Source organism: Eptesicus fuscus, chromosome 3 (genome assembly GCF_027574615.1).
Source record: "Eptesicus fuscus isolate TK198812 chromosome 3, DD_ASM_mEF_20220401, whole genome shotgun sequence".
Classification (NCBI taxonomy): Eukaryota; Metazoa; Chordata; class Mammalia; order Chiroptera; family Vespertilionidae; genus Eptesicus; species Eptesicus fuscus.
Window position 1 is genome coordinate 22,018,392 of NC_072475.1, and position 18,977 is coordinate 22,037,368.

At 39.9% G+C, this 18,977-nt stretch overlaps 1 long non-coding RNA gene and 1 pseudogene across 1 annotated transcript in view; one reads left to right on the plus strand and one right to left on the minus strand.

Moving 5' to 3' along the window:
* Positions 1 to 207: 207 nt before the first annotated feature.
* Positions 208 to 7,173, plus strand: LOC114231778 (NADH dehydrogenase [ubiquinone] 1 beta subcomplex subunit 4-like; annotated as a pseudogene).
* A 6,522-nt stretch (positions 7,174 to 13,695) lies between these two features.
* LOC129147722 (uncharacterized) overlaps positions 13,696 to 18,977 on the minus strand; it is a 33,708-nt gene continuing 28,426 nt past the window's right edge. Inside the window, exon 3 of the long non-coding RNA XR_008554992.1 lies at positions 13,696 to 13,835. This is a non-coding gene — a long non-coding RNA (uncharacterized LOC129147722). The remainder of the gene's footprint in view (positions 13,836 to 18,977) is intronic.

Genomic DNA, 18,977 nt, shown 5'->3' on the forward strand with positions numbered 1-18,977 from the left:
AGCAGCCCGGAGCTGGTGGTGAGAAGCCCTACTAGAGTTAATGCCGTGCTCTCCTCTGTGCAGCCGCTCCCTGCTGCTGGCCTAAGACAAAGGCGTGCCTCCTTGGGGGACCTGCGTGCTCCCTGGGGCAGGGCAGCTGAGGAGGCAGACTTGGGAAGAAGAAGACAGGCTCCTGAGAGGAAGTGGGGTATCCCAGGTAGGTTTGCCATGGTAACGGTTTATCCAAGGCAGTCTCTCTTCTGGGTAAAGAAATCTGATTCAAAGACTTTGGGAATCCTAGGCCAGCAGAAAACCAAGACAACAGAAATGAAAGGAAAGAAATATACAACTCCAACTATTAAAATTTTACTAAATTAGAACATTTTTACCAAAAAGAAAAACAGCCATCACCAAAATATTTCTACTTTCCCCATCATTTTATAGAGGAAATGGTGTTTTCTCCCACTTTCCCACCTCCATTCCCATTATTATATCATCATTTATAGAGGAAATGGAGTTTTCTCCTACTTTCCCACCCCACCTCCTCCAAGAGAAGGGGAACCATCATTTCAGAGTAAAAGCCAGTTCTTTAAACCGAATAAATGTAGTTTTATGAATCATTTCCTACCAATCCATAGCTTTCTCACTTTGATTTGGAGCAGTGACAATTCTTTTATGCACCGTATGCAATCGATCAATGATTGGTATTAGGGAACCATTGATTTCTGGTACTCCAACTTCCCTTAGGGAATCTGAGATACAGCGGCAGACTCACCGCTGGAAAGAGTTGTCTGTGCTCACTGTCTCCTCTCCCCCCCCCCCCCTTCATCTTTCAAGGCTTTCTTCCCAGTCCCATCACTTCACCAAAACTGGTCTTAGTAAGGTGACCAGCAGATTCCTACTGACCCAATGGAATGGACACTTCTCAGACATCTTTCTTCATCTAGTGCCGTGGGAAACTGTTGATCATTCCCATCATTCTTTTGTGTGTTTTTCCCCCTCTAGTTTTATTACACTTTACCCCCAGAGAATCAGGTTCTGCTTTTTCTCACTTTTCACACACAACCGAGCTAGTCAAGATTTTAACGACAGAATATTAACAATAATAAGATTGATAGATGTTTTGTATGGGAAACATTGGAAGTCCTTTTTTTTTTTTCTTTCTATGTGGTAATACATATGTAACATTGCCAAGTACAATGATTTAGGAAAGTGGATATTTACTTTTTTAATGATACTCAAAAGAGGGTACAATCAAGTTTTACCTGTAATTACTCATAATGAGAAAAACATACCAAAAAATGGTTTTATCCAAGCCCTAGAGGATGATTATATTTTCCTTGCAGCTTACTCAATTGAATTTAACTACAAAATTACCCCCAAAATCAAGTTTTAAAGGCATTAAAAGCAATTATTTATGGGCAGCATTTTTTGTCCCCATTTCTGTAAAGATAGCATTACATCTTAAATTTATGTCTAAAATATAACTTTGTAGCTGAAACATTATTTTCCATAATACTGACATATTATATATATATAGTATTGTACATTTTAGAGTTTAGCTCTATCATGGGGATAAAATTGGCCTTTTCCTCTTCTTAAAAGCTTAGGGTTTCTAGAGGTAAATCATTAAATAATCAAAGTACTAAACACAAACTTATCCTTACTACTAACCTAAGAGTTTATTCATTTAATTTTAAGAAACATTTCTGAGATTCAAATAACCTCTTATAGAGCCTTCCCTAATCATTGCACAGAGTAGGTACTCAATATTTATTGAACTGAATCCTTCAAAGAGATGATGCAGCATCTACATGCTTGATTTGTGTCTTTCATTTGTCACCTTTTAATCTGTATTAAGTTATTTGTATGTATTTCATATCACTAATGATCCTGTTAGTTTCTTGAGGTAGGAATCATGTCTTGTATGTCTATGACTACTTCATAGCAACTAGCACCTTTCATGCTGCAAATGTTAAATAAATATTTGCTCTAAGGGGAAATAAAAGGGGGCTGAATACAAAACCTTATGAAAACCTGTAGCAAACTTCAAACTGGTGAAATGTTAGAAAAATTGTCTTTGAAATTAGGAATGAAGCCAAAAGACCTGCTACCACTGCTTGTATTCATTATTGATCGATGAACTGGAGATTCAGGTAGGTATAATGAAAGAGAGAGAAAGAAAACAAGAAAGAACAAATGAGAGAGAGAGAGAGAGAGAGAGAGAGAGAGAGAGAGAGAGAGAGAATGAAAGAAAGGAAGGAAGGAAGGAAGGAAGGAAGGAAGGAAGGAAGGAAGGAAGAAAGAAAGAAAGAAAGAAAAGAAAAGAAAGAAAGAAAGAAAGAAAGAAAGAAAGAAAGAAAGAAAGAAAGAAAGAAAAAGAAAAAGGAAGGAGAAAGAGAAGAAAGAGAAGGAGGGACAAATGAAGGGAGGGATGGAAGGAGGGAGGGAGGGACAGAAGAAAGAATATGAGAGGGAAGAAAAGGCTTAACCTAAGTACAAGCCTGGTGCCTGGCCACTTTACCCCCTACCCTTGACCCAGCTGAATATGACATATCTCCAGAAGTCCGAAGGCGCAAACCACACGGTGGCCATAAGATCCCAGCTTAAAAGGGGAGTACCTGCTTCAGTACAAGGACCCCAACCACCCGGGGGCTCATTGAAGATCCTGCTTTGACTGGTTGGACCTACACAAGAACAGCAAATATCTGTCCCAATTTTAGACCCACTCCCAAGAACTCACTCCTAGGAGCTGTGGTTGGAATTGGGCCTCTTATCTTCTGGTATTACGTTTTTAAAACGGACAGAGATAGGAAAGAAAAACTTATCCAGGAAGGAAAATTGAGTAAAACATTTAACATCTCATATTAAGCCTGTCAATGATGACTATATGTATTATTGTTTAATAAATCTATTAATCATTAATAAAAAGGAAAGAAGGAAGGAAGGAAATAGCAGTGAAAATTAATGAACCAGAGTTGTAACTGGTGACGAATCTCAGAAATGAAATTAAACAAAAAGAAACATATATAGACCATGAATCTTTGCAGAGACTACAGTTGCCTAAACCATTCTTTACTTTCTTCTTTGTAATAGATTACCAATATTACTTAGCAAATTGCTTCCCAGAATAAAGGGGACCTTTGTATGGTCATGTGATTTAGTTCTGGCCAATGAGCTGTAACTGGAAGTGATGACTTGGACTTCGGAACATCTTAAAAGGGTTCTGCTCAGCTGCTAATGACCTTTTTTTGCCCTTATTTGCCATTATGTAAACTTAATGGGTAAAACTCAAGCAACAAACTTTAGATGACGTTTAAAATGGAAGCCATGAGCTAGGATGAAACAGATTCTTGGGTGTCACCATATCGGTCCTGGATTGGCCTATTTTCAGATTTCTTTATGTGATAGAGGAATAACTTGCTTTAATTTTTTTTTCCTGATACAGGTGTAAATGTGATTTAAAAACATGCAAAGCAGCTTGCCAGTGTGGCTCATTAGTTGAACATAGACCTATGAACCAGGAGGTCATGGTTCAATTCCTGGTCAGGGGACATGCCCAGGTTGCAGGCTTGATCCCTATTGGGGGGCATGCAGGAGGCAGCCAATCAATGATTCTCTCTCATCATTGATATTTCTCTCTCTCTCTCTCTCTTTATCTCTCTCTCTGAAAGCAATAAAGATATATATTTTAAAAACATGCAAAGCAATTGACATGTAGCAAAGGCATGGAAAAGTGTGCAGTGGTAAATCCAGGATAGTGATAATTTTGGGGGTGGGATGCAGGGAGAGGACATATATAACATGTATTGAGTTTTGTTTTGTTCTTTTGATTTTTTTTAGATCCTGTGTGTGTCTTAAGTTCTGGAATAAAACCATTTAAGACTACGGAGCCTTTGAAGCTCTTGGAGCTTAGAGTCTATGGAGTTACCATCATGGGCTCACATTCAACCTCCCTCCCTCAATTCTCCCGTCTCTTCTATGACCTAAGTTGGACAAACAGAAAAAACCCTGCAGGTTCTCTTGACTTTTTTCCTTGAAAGTCAAAACAGTCACCCTATCTACTTTCTTTTCTCTCCTCTCCTCTTGCCCTTCACAGATACCCAGAGAGGCCTTCCTTTAGCCAAGAGGCTTTCCAGTCTTACATTCCATCCCTCCTTTCCAAGTGTCCTCTCAGTCTGTATTCCTAGAAAGAGAGAAGCAAGAGGAGAGAGATGACCTCTATCATCTCTGTACCCTGGGGTGGAGTTTTGTTCTACTTCACATTGTTTTCTTTCTCTCAGGTGGCATCATCCCAAAGCGTTAAAGAAGGGGCTTTGCTATGGGGCTAGCTGTTGCTGGTGTTGGCACATCAGGCTGCTGTCTCCCCATCATGCTAAGAGGATGTCAAATCTGTTGGGCATTTAGGAGCAAGCGAGGAGCGGAACAGCTTCTACAATTTCCCTCTGGACTGGGTCACAAATGGGTTGATGGGATTAGACAGCATGCCTTTCTTAGAAGACTTTATAGACACGACTGCTTGTATAAAGATGAAAGTGGTGTTTTGGGGAAAACGCCAAGTTGCAAATCTGAGGTGGAGAAGGTATTCCATTGACCTTGTATCTACTAGGCGGTCTATTAATTTCAAATGATAAAGAGATGTCAGATAAAGCCAATTAGCATAAAACACTCTTAGTCAGCTTTGCAAACCTTCAACAAATAGCAGCAAGAATGAAGGACACTTGGGGATGGAGTTTTTCCAAGGGACTATTAAAAGTGATTGTGTCTTCACTTTCCTTCTTCTTGTATATTCTATGTGCAAGCCCTGAGGCAATTACTAAGTGATCCTAAATCCATTCTCTTCTTGTCTCTTCTCTCCTTTGTGATTTAATGCCCTGGATATCTTTGTAGAGAAGAGACAAATGGTGACACATTCTTCTGGGGAAGGAAATACATGATTAAACATGATACCCAGATGGATTTGAGCCCCTCCATCTGCTGAGAAACTGCCATTTTTAAATTCTTGGTGCAGTTGTAATGATGAGGTTTCCACTTGGGGTTATTTCAGTGCTTAAGATGAAGATTGAGGTACAGTAATGACTGAACACTGTACAAATTGGGTTTGCAGGGTGGTGATGGTTTGTTTTCCAAAGACATCCCTGGGTGTACTGTTACAGGTAAATTTTTTTTAAAATATATTTTATTGATTTTTTACAGAGAGGAAGGGAGAGGGACAGAGAGCTAGAAACATCAATGAGAGAGAAACATCGACCAGCTGCCTCCTGCACTCCCCCCACCGGGGATGTGCCCGCAACCAATGTACATGCCCTTGACTGGAATCGAACCTGGGACCTTTCAGTCCACAGATCGACGCTCTATCCACTGAGCCAAACCAGTTTCGGCTACAGGTAAATTTTTAAATGTTCACCTCATGCTTGGCTCTGGGCTGACCCTGGAGGCATCTGAGGAATGGAATTTTCTCCTGTTACAAGGAACTTAGGGGCAAGGGCCATGCTTTACTCATCATTGTTTCCCTAATGCTTGGTATATAGTGGGTGCTCAATTGTAGTTTTTCAATGAACATGTCCATATACTTAAACGATTAAACAATAAGTGGTGGGCCATATATAATAACTACCAAAATATGATACTGACCATAAGAACTATGGAAGCTCCAACAACAGAAAGGTCATGCTCAGAGAATGCTACATAGAAGGAATAGAACTTTAGGAGACACTTGAATAATAGTTACAAGAGGGCATTCCAGGAAACAGAATAACATGAGCAAAGACATTGAGGTAGGCGTGAATAAAGGATATTGCAAGATGAATAAAATAGGCTTGTACTGGAAGTATAAAGCATTCTTTTGGGAAATAATGTTAACAACAACTAACATTTTTAAAGCACATTACATCTATTAAATTATTTAATCTTCACAATAACCTTATGGGGTAGTTTTTTTTTAAATGATCCCCATTTTATAGACGAGGCAAATGAGGTAGAGAGAACTTAAGTAACTCATCCAAGGTCACTTAGCTTATAAGTGGCAGAACCAGAATTGGATTTGTTATGAGCTGAATGTTTGTATCTCTCCAAAACCCTATGTTAAAACCCTAACCCCTCCCCCCCATGTTATGATATTTGGAGATGGGGCCTTTGGGAGATAATTAGGTTTAAAGTCATGAGGGTAGAGTCCTCATGGTGGGATTAATTCCCTTATAGGAAGAGACAAAAGAGAACCTGCTCTCTCTCTCCCTCCCTCCCTCCCTCCCTCCCTTCCTCCCTCCCTCCCTGTTTTTCTCTCTCTTTGCACTCACCACAGAGGAAAGACTATGTGAAGCCATAGTGAGAAGGTAGCTATCAGCAAGCAAGGAAGATAGCTATCGGAAACCAAACACTGTTAGAAACCTGATCTTGGACTTCGCAACCTCCAGAACTGTGAGAAATAAACTTCTGTTGATTAAACCAGCCCGTCTGCAGTTTGTTATGGCAGCCCAATCTGACTAAGTCAGAATTCATCAATCTGGCTCCATAGTCCATCCTCTTAAGCAGTAGGGGGATAAGGGATTGCCACCCTTATTAAAACAAAATGCAAGCCTCATCAAGGTTTAGCCCGGAAGATGGGAGGAGATGGTGGGCCAAGCAGTTCTGACCTATCCCATGGTGTTTTCCCTTCCCCTCAGAGTTCCCTTACATAGATTACTATTGTCTTTTGGCCACAGAATGCTACAAGGATTTAAAGTGCTAGCCCAAGTGTAGGCAAAACCCCTTGTCTGTCTTAGTGCACCAAGGTCAGCTGAAAATCACAAAAGGAATTAACAAAGTATGAAATGCAAAAAAAAAAAAAAAAAAAAAAAAGGAGATGCAATAGGAGAGGCAAATGAAGTTGGGCACTGTTAAGTGTAATGAGAAGAAAATATGGTAGTCAAATTCAATTGAAAAATAAAATTAATGAGGCTGCCCCATCCATGTAGTCTCCTAGCCCATCTCTTTTTGGAAATATGTGGTCAGTTGTGATTGTCACAAACACTGGGGTACTACTCAAATTTAATGATCAAGGCCAGGGTTGCCAGATGTACTACGATTCCTGAGATAGCCTGACACTATGAAGAATTGTCTTATTAAAAAACTAGCAGTGTCTCTGTGTGACAGTAGACTTAGGCTGTCCGTTCATTGGGGAGACATGTCAGTGTGGAGGAAAGATGCATGTGCTGAGAATGAGCAAGAAGAGTGTTTTAGATGGAGCATAGATTCTGGGGATGGGAGGTTTTTACCTCAGCCCTGTCCAGCCACTGACAAGATAGTAGCTCAAGTGAGAGATGGGGATGACCATTTGAAGGGAGCAGAGAGAAGATAGTCCACTCAGGAGGGATTGGCCCTATGCGGGAACAGGAGCTGGGGTGATGGTAAGGGATGAAAGGGAGCCTCATTCAGCAGAGCGGGGCACAAGGAGTCGATCAAAGACCCTGCTCGCTGGATGTTTCCGTCTTGAATGGAAGCATGTGTGGCATGGCTGGAGGAAAAAGTGGAAAGTGAAAGGGACTTAGGAGGGTGGAGAGAACAGTTATTGTGTTCTGAGGGTAAGATATCTCTTTCACCTTTTTTTATTGCCATTCCTTTTAGATTCTCTCTTCATTAAGTGCTGGCGTGAACTCCCACTAAAGGGAGAGATGGCATCTGGACTCTGATGATGATGATTGCAACATCTGTGTGCCAGATGGGTGTGGCCCTAAGAGCTTCTGTTATGCTTGGTACCTTCATAGAGGTGTCTCATTTAATCCGGCCCCTGGAGCAGTGTCTAGCACAAGGTAGGAGGCACTTGATGAATGGTAATGGTATAATAACGTTATCTTATTTAAAACATCCTCACTGAATGCATGGAAGTCTGGGAAAGGTGAGAGAAAGAGGAGGGGATGTCATGATTTAGATCTCATTCCTGGCCTGTAGGTACTTAACACCTATAGCGGTTGAGGGAGCAGGCTGTCTCACCTGGTTGCCATTAATGGTCTATGGATGACTGTGGGTACTTTTAGGGGGTGGAGATGTACAGAGAGTATGTGATTTTTGTATTGACCTATTTAGGCAGGAAGGCTTTCCAGGACCAAGAGACTGCTTCTCTGCATCATAAATTGCCCAAATACAGTAGTGAACTTCTCAAACTTTAGGAGCTGCACCCCACAATATCTGACTGCCAAAATGGGCCAGGTGTGGTCTCATCCAAATCATATGGTGGTGGTGGGGGGGGGAGGAGGATTAAAGTAACACAATTGTCTTACCTTTAAGTACTTTTTCACTCATGTTTCCTAAAGCTTTGGTGCCTGCTCCAGCTTGTTGGCTTGTGAGGGTGAGCAGAAGGCCAAGTGTGTGATCAAGGAACAGGTGGATATTAAGGGTGAGATTCAAGAAACTGCTCATTGTAAGGTGTGACAGCTTGACTTCCTTTATCGAAATGTACACATACTCTGGTCCTGGCTAAGAGAGTGGTTCTTTCTATTGTCTACCCATGACCCTTCCACAGATGGCACCATGGCCATAATGAAGGAAAAATGAATATTTTTATTCACGTGAATAAAAATTCAGTTTAGTGCTGTATCCCGCTAGCTAAGATGCTCCTCATTCATGTGATATTTATCTTGTATTTCCTGGTGTTCTTCGGAGAGACTACCATGACTTTGGGCTCTGCCTCCTTAACCGTTTGGGAGCCTCAGTTCTGGAAATGAGGAGTACAGCCCTGCTTTGGAGACTCTTGATCCCTTCTTGACTGCTTAGGAGAGACGGTGAAAATCTCTGAGTCTCAGTTCAAGCATATATAAATGAGTCATAAAAATTTCTACCTTGTGAAGATTAGAGAATATAGATACAAAGCAGTGCCTGGCACATCGTAGTTGCTCAATGAATAGTCTGAATGGAGACAAATAAGAAAGTGCCCAATTGACGTAGTACATGAACCACAGCAGTGCTTCTCACATGTAAATATGATAGGAATCATCTGGAAATCTTGTTGAATTGCAGTTTTTGGTTCTGTAGGTCTGGTTGGAGCTTGACCTTCTGCATTTCTAACAAGCTCCCAGATGATGTTGCCACTACTCATCTGCACAATTCAGTAGCAAGAACTAGACTCTGGTATGTAGCAAGACTTAGGTGATGGGTATGGAGAGTTAGGTTTGGCCAACCAACCCCTTTGGAGGGGATTGATTCAAGGGGAGATCAAGAAATAAGGATGAATGTTTCATTTGGGATAATTTTTTATTTCTATCTTTTAAGTGGACTTTCACTCTTGAGTTCTCCAGGCTGATGGTATTCTTGCCCTTTGGTTGACTTGGGTTCCTATTGTACTTAAACTAATTCTCAGCATGCCCTTCAGAGTTCCCAGATTCTCTCTCCAGGTCACTGGCAATGGTGTGCTTGGCAATTTATACATGGCAGTCAGACAACACCAGGTCTCCATCCTGTACCCTATTATGAATTTCAGGTTCTGTGAGAGAAAGGGGAATATAGTGTGTTATAAAGTATTTGACCAGCATAGCTCAGAGGAAGAATAAGATGGGAAATATTTTTTGCTATGGAAATTCTTTATCTGATACTTCTAACTTTGTCTTAATTCGTGTTTTCCATTCAGCAGACTTTAGTTCATTGTTTTTATGTTGTCTGAGGAAACTGTGAAAACTCTTCAAGCAAGTAAGAGGATCGGTACAGAATTTCCAGTGAGTAATATTTCCTTTTTCGATGTTTGGATAGCTTTGATCCATTCATATCATGATTGCAATCTGCTGAGATTGGATTTTATTTAGAACTAAAATAAATCTTTGGAAAAATACGGATGTCATAGCGCCACATCATAGTGGAGGGAATACTGTGGAGATCTTTATAGCAATGTTTTTACACTTAACCAACAGCAGTTCTTAAAAATTATATAAAGTATTAACAACAGCAAAATCTGTTGGGCCATCCTACATGGTAGCTATTTGTAAATGGTCAGTCAGAAAGCTGGACTGACCCAAGTACAAGTATATTCTTTGATGCATAATATACATCTTGAATTTATTTCTGAGCACACCAGAATCATGGTAGAACCACACAGTTTGAACTATTAGTAAGAGCCTACTGATGACATTATTTACATGAAATGTGTGAGCGTTCTCCTTTTGTACAACTTAGAGAACAATTTAGGAGAGTTTACAAAAGATTAAACTGAAGACTCTCATTTCCTAACAGTTTTGTTTTGACAATAAAAGATTACTGAGAGGTTGAAAATGGAGAGTACTAGTAAAATGTGTGTGTGTGTGTGTGTGTGTGTGTGTGTGTGTGTGTATCTCAAAGCTGAATGTAATGTCAAAAAGAAAAATACACATTTTGATTATTAGCTACAAACAAAACCTTGCAGGATTTGATAGATAGGATCTAAATTTTCATACTAATAAAGTTGATAACATCTCTTAAGGTGATTAATAGCTTATTGCTGCACTTTATGTGTGGGAGAGTAAATTTCGTGAGGTATACAATGATGAAACGTGGTCTAAAACTTAGGAAATTTGTTTTTCCACCTTGATGTGCTCTGTGCTTTTTCTTAATATACATGTTAAAAGAAGTGGCATGTTTGGGAATGGTAAAAAAGAAGAGGTTTCAATCTTCAAATTCTAAATCAAACTTCCAAGATACTTATGCATGAATTGTTTTTCCTCCCTGAGCCTGAAAGAGTCTGAAAGGCTCTACCTTTAAGCTCTATTTTAAATACAATTTCTTTTAATCCACACTCATTTTTAAAACACATTCTTCAGGACCTAAGCTTGCAGCACTTTGATAAATAAGATAGGCCTCGGTACTACTTCAGATTCCAAACCAACAATCAGACTCCATGCTACCAGGGCTCAAGGAAGTTGGAAGAAGCAGTGAAGAGAAATGTAAGCTGATTTGCTTGTATGTGTTTTTTCCTCATTATTAGCATTTTAGGAGCTAACTACTACCCCAAAAGCCCCAAATTAGAGGTCAAATAAACACACCAGGTCCTCCAAATGCCAGGTTCTCTAAACACACAATCTCTTTCTCGAAACTAGCAGCTCTTCAAAAGTGGCCAGATTCTCCAGGCAACTACTAATCGGTTTTCTCACACCAATTAGTATTTCCATTTTAGAATTTCTTACACATACAGCATGTCTAATCTTTTGGGGCTAGCTTCTTCTGCTCAGTATGTGTTTGAGATTTGCTCATTTTGTTAGTATATCAGTAACTCATTCTTATTTAATCCTGAGTAGTTTTTATTTGTATGACTAAGCCACACGTTTTTATCCAGTCACCCACTGATAACATTTGAGTTGTTTTCAATTTTTGGCAATTATTAATAAAGCTCTTATAAGCATTTGTGTATAATTCTTTGTGTGGGAAAGTTTTCATTTTTCTTAGGTAAATAATTACCAGTAAAAAAAAAAAATCCAAACCTCTTTTTGAGTGCTTGAAACACCTGACACTCCCATCATCAATGTCTGAGAATCAGTTGGTCCACATGCTCACCAAGACTTGGTATGGTTAGTCTTTTAAATTTTAGACATCCTTTAAGGCTAGTTTACCCCTACTCCCAAAGCATGGCCTTTTTGGAGTCTACTGAAGGGTCCTGTTATGCAATGAGGTCTTTCTGCCCTGCCTGTTTCTCTACAGCATCAGAACTCACATGTCTGCTAGTGCTATATGAGCTCCAATAGCTTCATAGTTAATTCCCAAGTAGTTTTTTCTTTCCATGGTGGTTATTCTTTGCCAGGCCTCATGGAGTATTGCCCTACCTTGGATTAATATTCAACCAAAGACTCAAGATGACCCATCTGCAGATTTCTGGAACTCTTTTTATCTCATAGCTTCCTCCTCTTTAGAACTCTAAACTATGATCACTTTCCTCACTCCCGTAATATTTTATGTATGTCCCCAGAAGAGGCTTAACCATAGTATATCCTTTATTAAATTTAAATTGCAGTTCATTTATGTATGCAGTGTACCTTTGTATCCCTCACTGGACTTAGCACAGAGTTTTGAAGCTTAGATAATGTTTCTCTAGTTATACTCTTAAAATTGTTTAGTTTGGAGGCAGAAACTGGGGAGCCTTTTCTAAGCACCACATCGTCCTGCACACACGTCTCCCTCCCCCATCTCACTCCTTGGGCCCAAAGAGGTAAAGTACTCACACTGAGTGCTCCCAGGCACCCTGTCTTAGCCCTTATCCACCTTCCTAGCCAGACTGCAAATTCTGTGGAGTCAGGACTACATAACTCTGGTCCACCAGTCTGTGCCTAGCACATATCATCCTGCCTAGAACATGATAGGCAACCAGTACTTGTCAATTTTACATTGAATTTTTCATTTGGCACTTGTCTCATTCTCCTTTGTTATTGGATACTAGAGGCCTGGTACACAAAATTCATGCATGGCGGGAGGGTGTCCCTCAGCCAGCCTGAACCCTCTCCAATCTGAGACCCCTCAAGGGATGTCCAACTGCCCATTTAGGCCCAATTCCATCCCTCTCACAATCCAGGACTGCTGGCTCTCAACCACTCACCTGCCTGCCTGCCTGATTGCCCCTAACTGCTTCTGCCTGCCAGCCTGATCACCCCCTAACCACTCTCCTTTCAGCCTGATCAATGCCTAACTGCTCCCCTGATGGCCCGATTGCCCCTTACTGCCCTCCCCTGCTGGCCTGGTCGCCCTCAACTCCCCTCCCCTGCTGGCCTGATCTTGTCCCCAACTGCCCTCTACTGCCGGCCATCTAGTGGTGACCATCTTATGGTGGCCATCTTGTGATGGCCATCTTGTGACAGCCATATTGTGGTGGCCATCTTATGACAGTGTGAGGCCGGCCATCTTTGTGGTGGCCATCTTGTGACGATGTCATGGTAGCCATCTTGTGACAACGTCATGCAAGGGTGTCACGCAATACCACCTAGGTTTTTATTATATAGGATTAGCAAAGATTGGCTATTTTATTTGCAGTTAGTCCAGTTTTTAAGAACAGAGAGTGATTGGTTTCTCCAAGTCATCCTGAATCACTCTATAATATAAACATTCATGGATGAGATATTGCTGGAAAAGTAAGTAAAGCACTTTCTTGGGGCTTTCTGCTATGCTGGATAGCTAGGGACCAGACAAATTTCATAATCATAAGCTGCTAGCCAGGTGCCTATTCAGGCACAGTTTTTTCAGTATTTGTCTTCAAAGAGTGAAGATTCTATGTTATGTGTGTGTCCTATGTATAGGCTTGCCTGTTTTAGCAAATAAAAATATAGGACAACCAATTAAATGTGGCTTTCAGATAAACAAGGATTAACTTTTTAGTATAGTCTGCTTTAAATGTGACATGAAAATCCTGTATTTTATATGATAACCCTCTCAATGTTGCAACTGATTTAGAGTAGAATAGAGGCCAGTCTGTTTTTCAGAAGTTCTGTTTTTAAATCTACATCCAGTTTTAATTTCTTGCCTTCATCGAGTTTTAATATTTTCTTGCCTCAAGGTAGCTGCATGTGATATGTTGCCGTTAGGGAATATCTTATTCTTTTCTATACTAAGGCTGAGGAATGATCCATGGAGGCTGACAGATACTCCACAATGAGAGAAATCATTAAAAAATACAGTCAGTGGCTATAGGCAAACTTCTCTGTGACAGCATTCATATGGAAAAAAATTAAAGTGGAAGATTCTTAACTTTTTAAAATACCTTGTTAATGCATTTAATCATGAAAATGACTCTGACACCTTCATATACTGCATTATAGATGTTGGGTAAGAGTGACTTTGGATTTTACATTCACAGATGTCCATGTGTTTTCACTGCTCCAGATTTTTCCAGTTGTCCTCTGCATGAACAGGTATGCAACCGTGCTCTCACAATCCACGTACTAGAAGTTAAAGAATCAGAAGGAAAAACATAGGATCGGTAACGGCTTATTCTAATGCTTCTACTTGTAATAGACATTTTATCATTTAAAAACTAATAGAACATTTTAGAGTTATTTGAATGAGATAAGGCATACTTGGATCAGACATAACTTTTCTCTTAATCATCCCAACGAGTCTTTTGAGAATTTTTGGATGTGGCACATTTAGATTCCATTTCATTTCCTTTTGTTTTAATTGGCCTGTGTGACTGAAAAATTAACCAATGATAAATCATAAAGATTTGTGTTCCTCTAGTAAGAAAGAGATAGGCAGGAAAAGTCAAGTCCTCAGAGATACCACTTTTTCTCTCCTGGCCACTCTGAAAGCTCGCCCTTCCCCAAATAATAACTGCACGTGGTTCCTGGTGACTGTTTGGCAGTACTGTTGTAACTCACTTAATCATCATACCACGCCAGAGGCTGGCACAGATTAGACACTCAAAATATATTTGTTGAATAACTGAACATTATATTTACTTTACTTTGATTACTGTTTCTTTAAATGACTGTTTAATTTTTTTGTGTTTGTTTCTTCATTTATTTATGAAACAGCACAAAAACGAAATGTTTTTTCAGCTGTGTATCAATGAAAGTGACCCCATTTCTCTCCTGGAGACTAACCAGGCATGTTTCCTACTGCCCCCTGGTGTCTGAACTATAATAAGGGTGAGAACATTTACTCAAATCTACAAAATCAACTCCACATTCTCCTACTGGGTACTATTTTGAGGAAGGAAAGGGGACACCACCCAGTTGTGTACCAGGCACTGTGGTAGGCCTTTTATACGTGCTGGCTGTTCTCACTCATTTCTCATAGCAACTCCATTTCACAGATGAGGAAATTGAGGCATCGATAAACTGGACCAAGGTCACACAGCTTGCATTAGACTTCCAAATCAACATAAGGTGACATCAGGAATTTACCTGCCTCATTCACAGTTTAAATGGTGTCACGTGAAGCATAACCTTCATAAGAAGAAGGGTCTACCTCTGTCGATTCCATACTGAACCTGCTGCAGCCAGCGCATACAGGCATCTAGTGAATAGTGTTGTAAAATGGAATGGATTATAAAGTATGTGGAAGTCCTCAGTAAAGCTCTGGGTTCTTAGCAATCCACTGAGTCAGTTTCCTCTCTTGTACCTCTCTTCACCCCAACACAAAACCCACTTTAAGCATATTAAATAAAGCATGACATCAAGAATTAAGGAAAAAGGACTACTTGGTAAAAGGTCACTAAAATAGCAGGGTGTGTGTGTGTGTGTGTGTGTGTGTGTGTGTGTGTGTGTGTGTGACCACCAGAACTAGTTCAATCAATCTAGAATTAATCCTGAATTTCTGTGGCAAACAGTCTAAAACGGTATGACAGGCTAGCTCCCTTCAATTTACTCCCTTAGGCCTAAATTGAGCAGCTCAGACAATTTATGAGATTTCCAGAACAGTTTTGCTTAGCTGCAATATCTTGTGTGGGCAGAGTAGACTGCATTTGGAACAATGTTAAACTGAGGGTCAATGCAGGGTTCAAAAGAAAATTAAGTTTTGCAAAGGAATGTGTGCTCGATGGTTTCTCCAACCTGGAGTGTTAAGGGATAAAGAAAATCCCCCACATACAAAGTGTGTTTGAAGGTAATTTTTTTATTGAAGTCTATTGTCTTAACATGTGGTTGTAATAGGAAAGGAACTGTGGGTTCTCCCTCTGCTGTTATAACTCCACAAATGTTTTTAAATAAATGCTTCATCAGTTTGATGTTAAACAAGTGGGAATGATTTACCCTGAATCTTGCATTCAGATGTCTGTGGGTCTGGTGTCTCCTGATGTCTCCCTGTCACAGATGCAACATAATTTAAAACATTGAAAATAGAACACAGAGGTTAAAACTACATGGACTGACTCTGCCTTTTTCAACCCACGGCGGGTGACAGTGTGATTGATAAGAGACCAAGTTTTCTACTTAGACATAGTGGGGTGTTTTGGTATTGTTTGTTTGTGTGTTTGTTTTTTGGCGTTGCCTTTCATATTTGCTAAAGTTCTACATCCCGGTGTTTCCTAGCTCCCTAAATAAGGGTATTCAATTTGCTCATCACTTCTTGAAGTTCTCATGTTCTTATTAGTACCTGGCGCAGTAAGCACATAGCCAGCCAGTGCCCATGGAGAAGGAGCCCTTCTGTGCTGTATAGTTAAGGGTTTGTGGATCACGTGTTTTCTGTTTTGTTTTTTTGTTTGTTTGTTTGTTTTGTTATTTTGTTTTTCCTCAGAGAGCCTTTACTGGCGCTGCTGATTGAACTGTGAATGATCCAGATGCAGACATATGAGTTGTGGTTCTTAGGAGGTAATGACTCAATTCATACTATCTTGGAGCACCAGTATGAATGATTCAGTTTTGTACTCCTGGTCCCTAGAAATGAAGGTGTTTATTAAGAATTTGTAGATTAAATGATTCCTCTTGCCCCCATCATGGGACCCTTGCTTGACCTGTTTCAGGATTTCTCTTGGTCACTTTTCATCTGTCTCAAGTGCAGGCCTTTTGGCCGCCTCTCTCCTTCTGTGAGGACTGGATCACCCTCCTTGTTACTGCTTTTAATTCCTGTTGGCTACTGCTGCCACTAGCACCACTTTTAATCTCCTCTACCCTCATCTGCACTATCACACTATGTCACCTCTGCCGGTTTCTCCTTTCTTGTCTGATGTTCCCTCCCAAGGTTGATCAGCACTAGGATGGAGGCATTGAGCTTATAAACGTATGGCTCGCCATTAACCCAGTACTTCCCTTTCCTATAATGGATCCAGCCAATCACAGTCCATCAGGTGCAGCCCTTGGCTAGTCTCTTCTCAGATGTTCTTAGTGATACTGAGTTCTAAGTAAAGGACATAGTTGTTGTTTTTTTCCTGGATACTTTTCATTGTGGAGCATTCCAGAAACAAGTATTCTGGAGGTTAAATGCCAAGGAAGTACTATTTAGCTACAGTAATTTCTTTCAGTGTGCCATTGGGTATCAGTTTAGTCGCTAGTGGCCCTTGTTCACCATTGCTTTGCTTGTTTGTAAGCACCAGGGAGTAGAAGCCTGCGGAATTGATGTGTGATTGGGGTACTGGTGTTCATTGTGCTGCCAGTGACAATACGAACCCTGTTATTATTGATGAAGAATTGACATAGAACTTCAACAGAAGCAAAAAAAAAAAAAAAAAAAAAAAAAAAAAAAAGGTACTCTTCATTTTAGAGCCATAAACTCTTTCGTTTAGATCTATTTTTGGGGTCACTCTAGAAATATTTTTGCAGTTTTCAACTGTCGTTAACCTTATAACCTCCACAAAGATATTATAGATGTACTGAAGCTGGTCTAGGAAATACTTTACTTCAAAAAAGAAATGAGAATGTACTGGGAAGCAATCTCCACTACCTCAATGATTTCCCAATAAAAAAAAAAATTCAAGAAGAGATTTTTATTAGCTTTTTGAAATATACCTAAGAAACTTCAACCCTTTGGGATTTCACAGGTGGCGAACTTTAGTATGCCAGACTTGATCAAGGCTTGGTACGAACCAGACATGTGACAACGTGGAGGACACCTTCTCCCTGCATGGGGCAGAGGCTGGTGGGCAGGAAGGCCTGACCCAAAGTGAGGAACCCTCCCCACCCCCCGCTGGTGAACCTGCCCATGGGCCCCTCCTACAGGCAGATGCTCTTATACTGGTCAGAGAAGACATTCTGTGGGACAGAAATCCAAATGGAAACTAAGTAACTAAGTCTATATTGAAGTCATGTAGAAAAAAATTTTAAATCACCATTATTCAAAATTTAACATATCCTAGTGATTTTTGCTACCTGATGAGGGAATACTACCCACCCGAGAAAGAGATGCTTAATGTTCATTGGTCTCCAAAATAACAAGGACACAGGAAAAAAAAATACTCCATCCAATTTTTTCTAATGACTCCAATTTCCCTTAAAATATTTAGATCCCAATGTATGTTTAGACTGTCCCTTAATGCTATTACTCTTTCTGTGTACCTGCTTTTAGGATACTCTGGGCATAATTTAAATGCTTTGCTTGTGGCTCTACATCTTGTATGTTTTACTTGGGATCTCGAGTCCCCCACTATATAGAAATGTAAGCACATTATTTACTCTGAATGCTAAGGTCAATCAAGAGTGCGTCTTACGTCTTTATATCTTCCTTTGGAAGATGTGCCTTGGAATTCTGAGAAGTGCTTTTGGGACCCACAGTTTGAATTGATTCTTGTCAGAGGTTTGTTGTTGGTTTGTTTGTTTTTGGTTGCTGTTTATCAAGCTCCTTTCAGCTTAGGCAGCAGAATATAGGTCAGCCAAGGATTGTTGTCTAAATCTGTTTTGTTGCGCTTGCGTAATAACATCAATATAATGAAGTCACAATAAATGACACAAAGCATTTTGCCTGGATATTGTGGTTGTTTCAAGTTGTGAAGAAGTCACTATTCCTTGCACTTTGCAGCTTACACACTTCACTGTGGCAACCTAGAAGGGACCCACCTTGGCGAGGTGCACCTTCCCTTTCTGATTTTTAAAATCATCCGTAGTTTATTTGAATTTCCATTTGTATAGTCTCTCGTTTTGTCAGGTTCTAGAAATTGAAACCTCTAACTAAACTTCTGAATGCTTAATGAGAGTAGAATGGTATTTCCCTAATTAATACATTTGAATTTCCACATGGTCCAAATATTTTTATGTATTCATAGAAATTCGTGAAATGAAGTATTGTTAAAGTCTATATATATTTAATATACATAATATATATTACATATACCAAGAGGAAGAAATAAACCAGTTATCAGCGACACTGCAGGCTCAGAATAGAGAAGTTTTGTGGAAACAACACTTTCTTCATGGCAGATTATTTTAGTCCCCCCCTCAGAGTTGCCTTGAAAATAAATCCAAGTCAGCTGTATAACAGGTAAGCATTTACTAAGTCCAAATCCAACAGTGGAGATGGGATAAGTGCCAAATGGCACTTAAAAGGTCATTAACTGTCACCAATATCACACAAAGAAGATATTTTAAATATTTAAATCTTAGTACTTGCTGATCTTGAAAGAAATGGTTAAGGGACATGTATTATAGAATTAACTA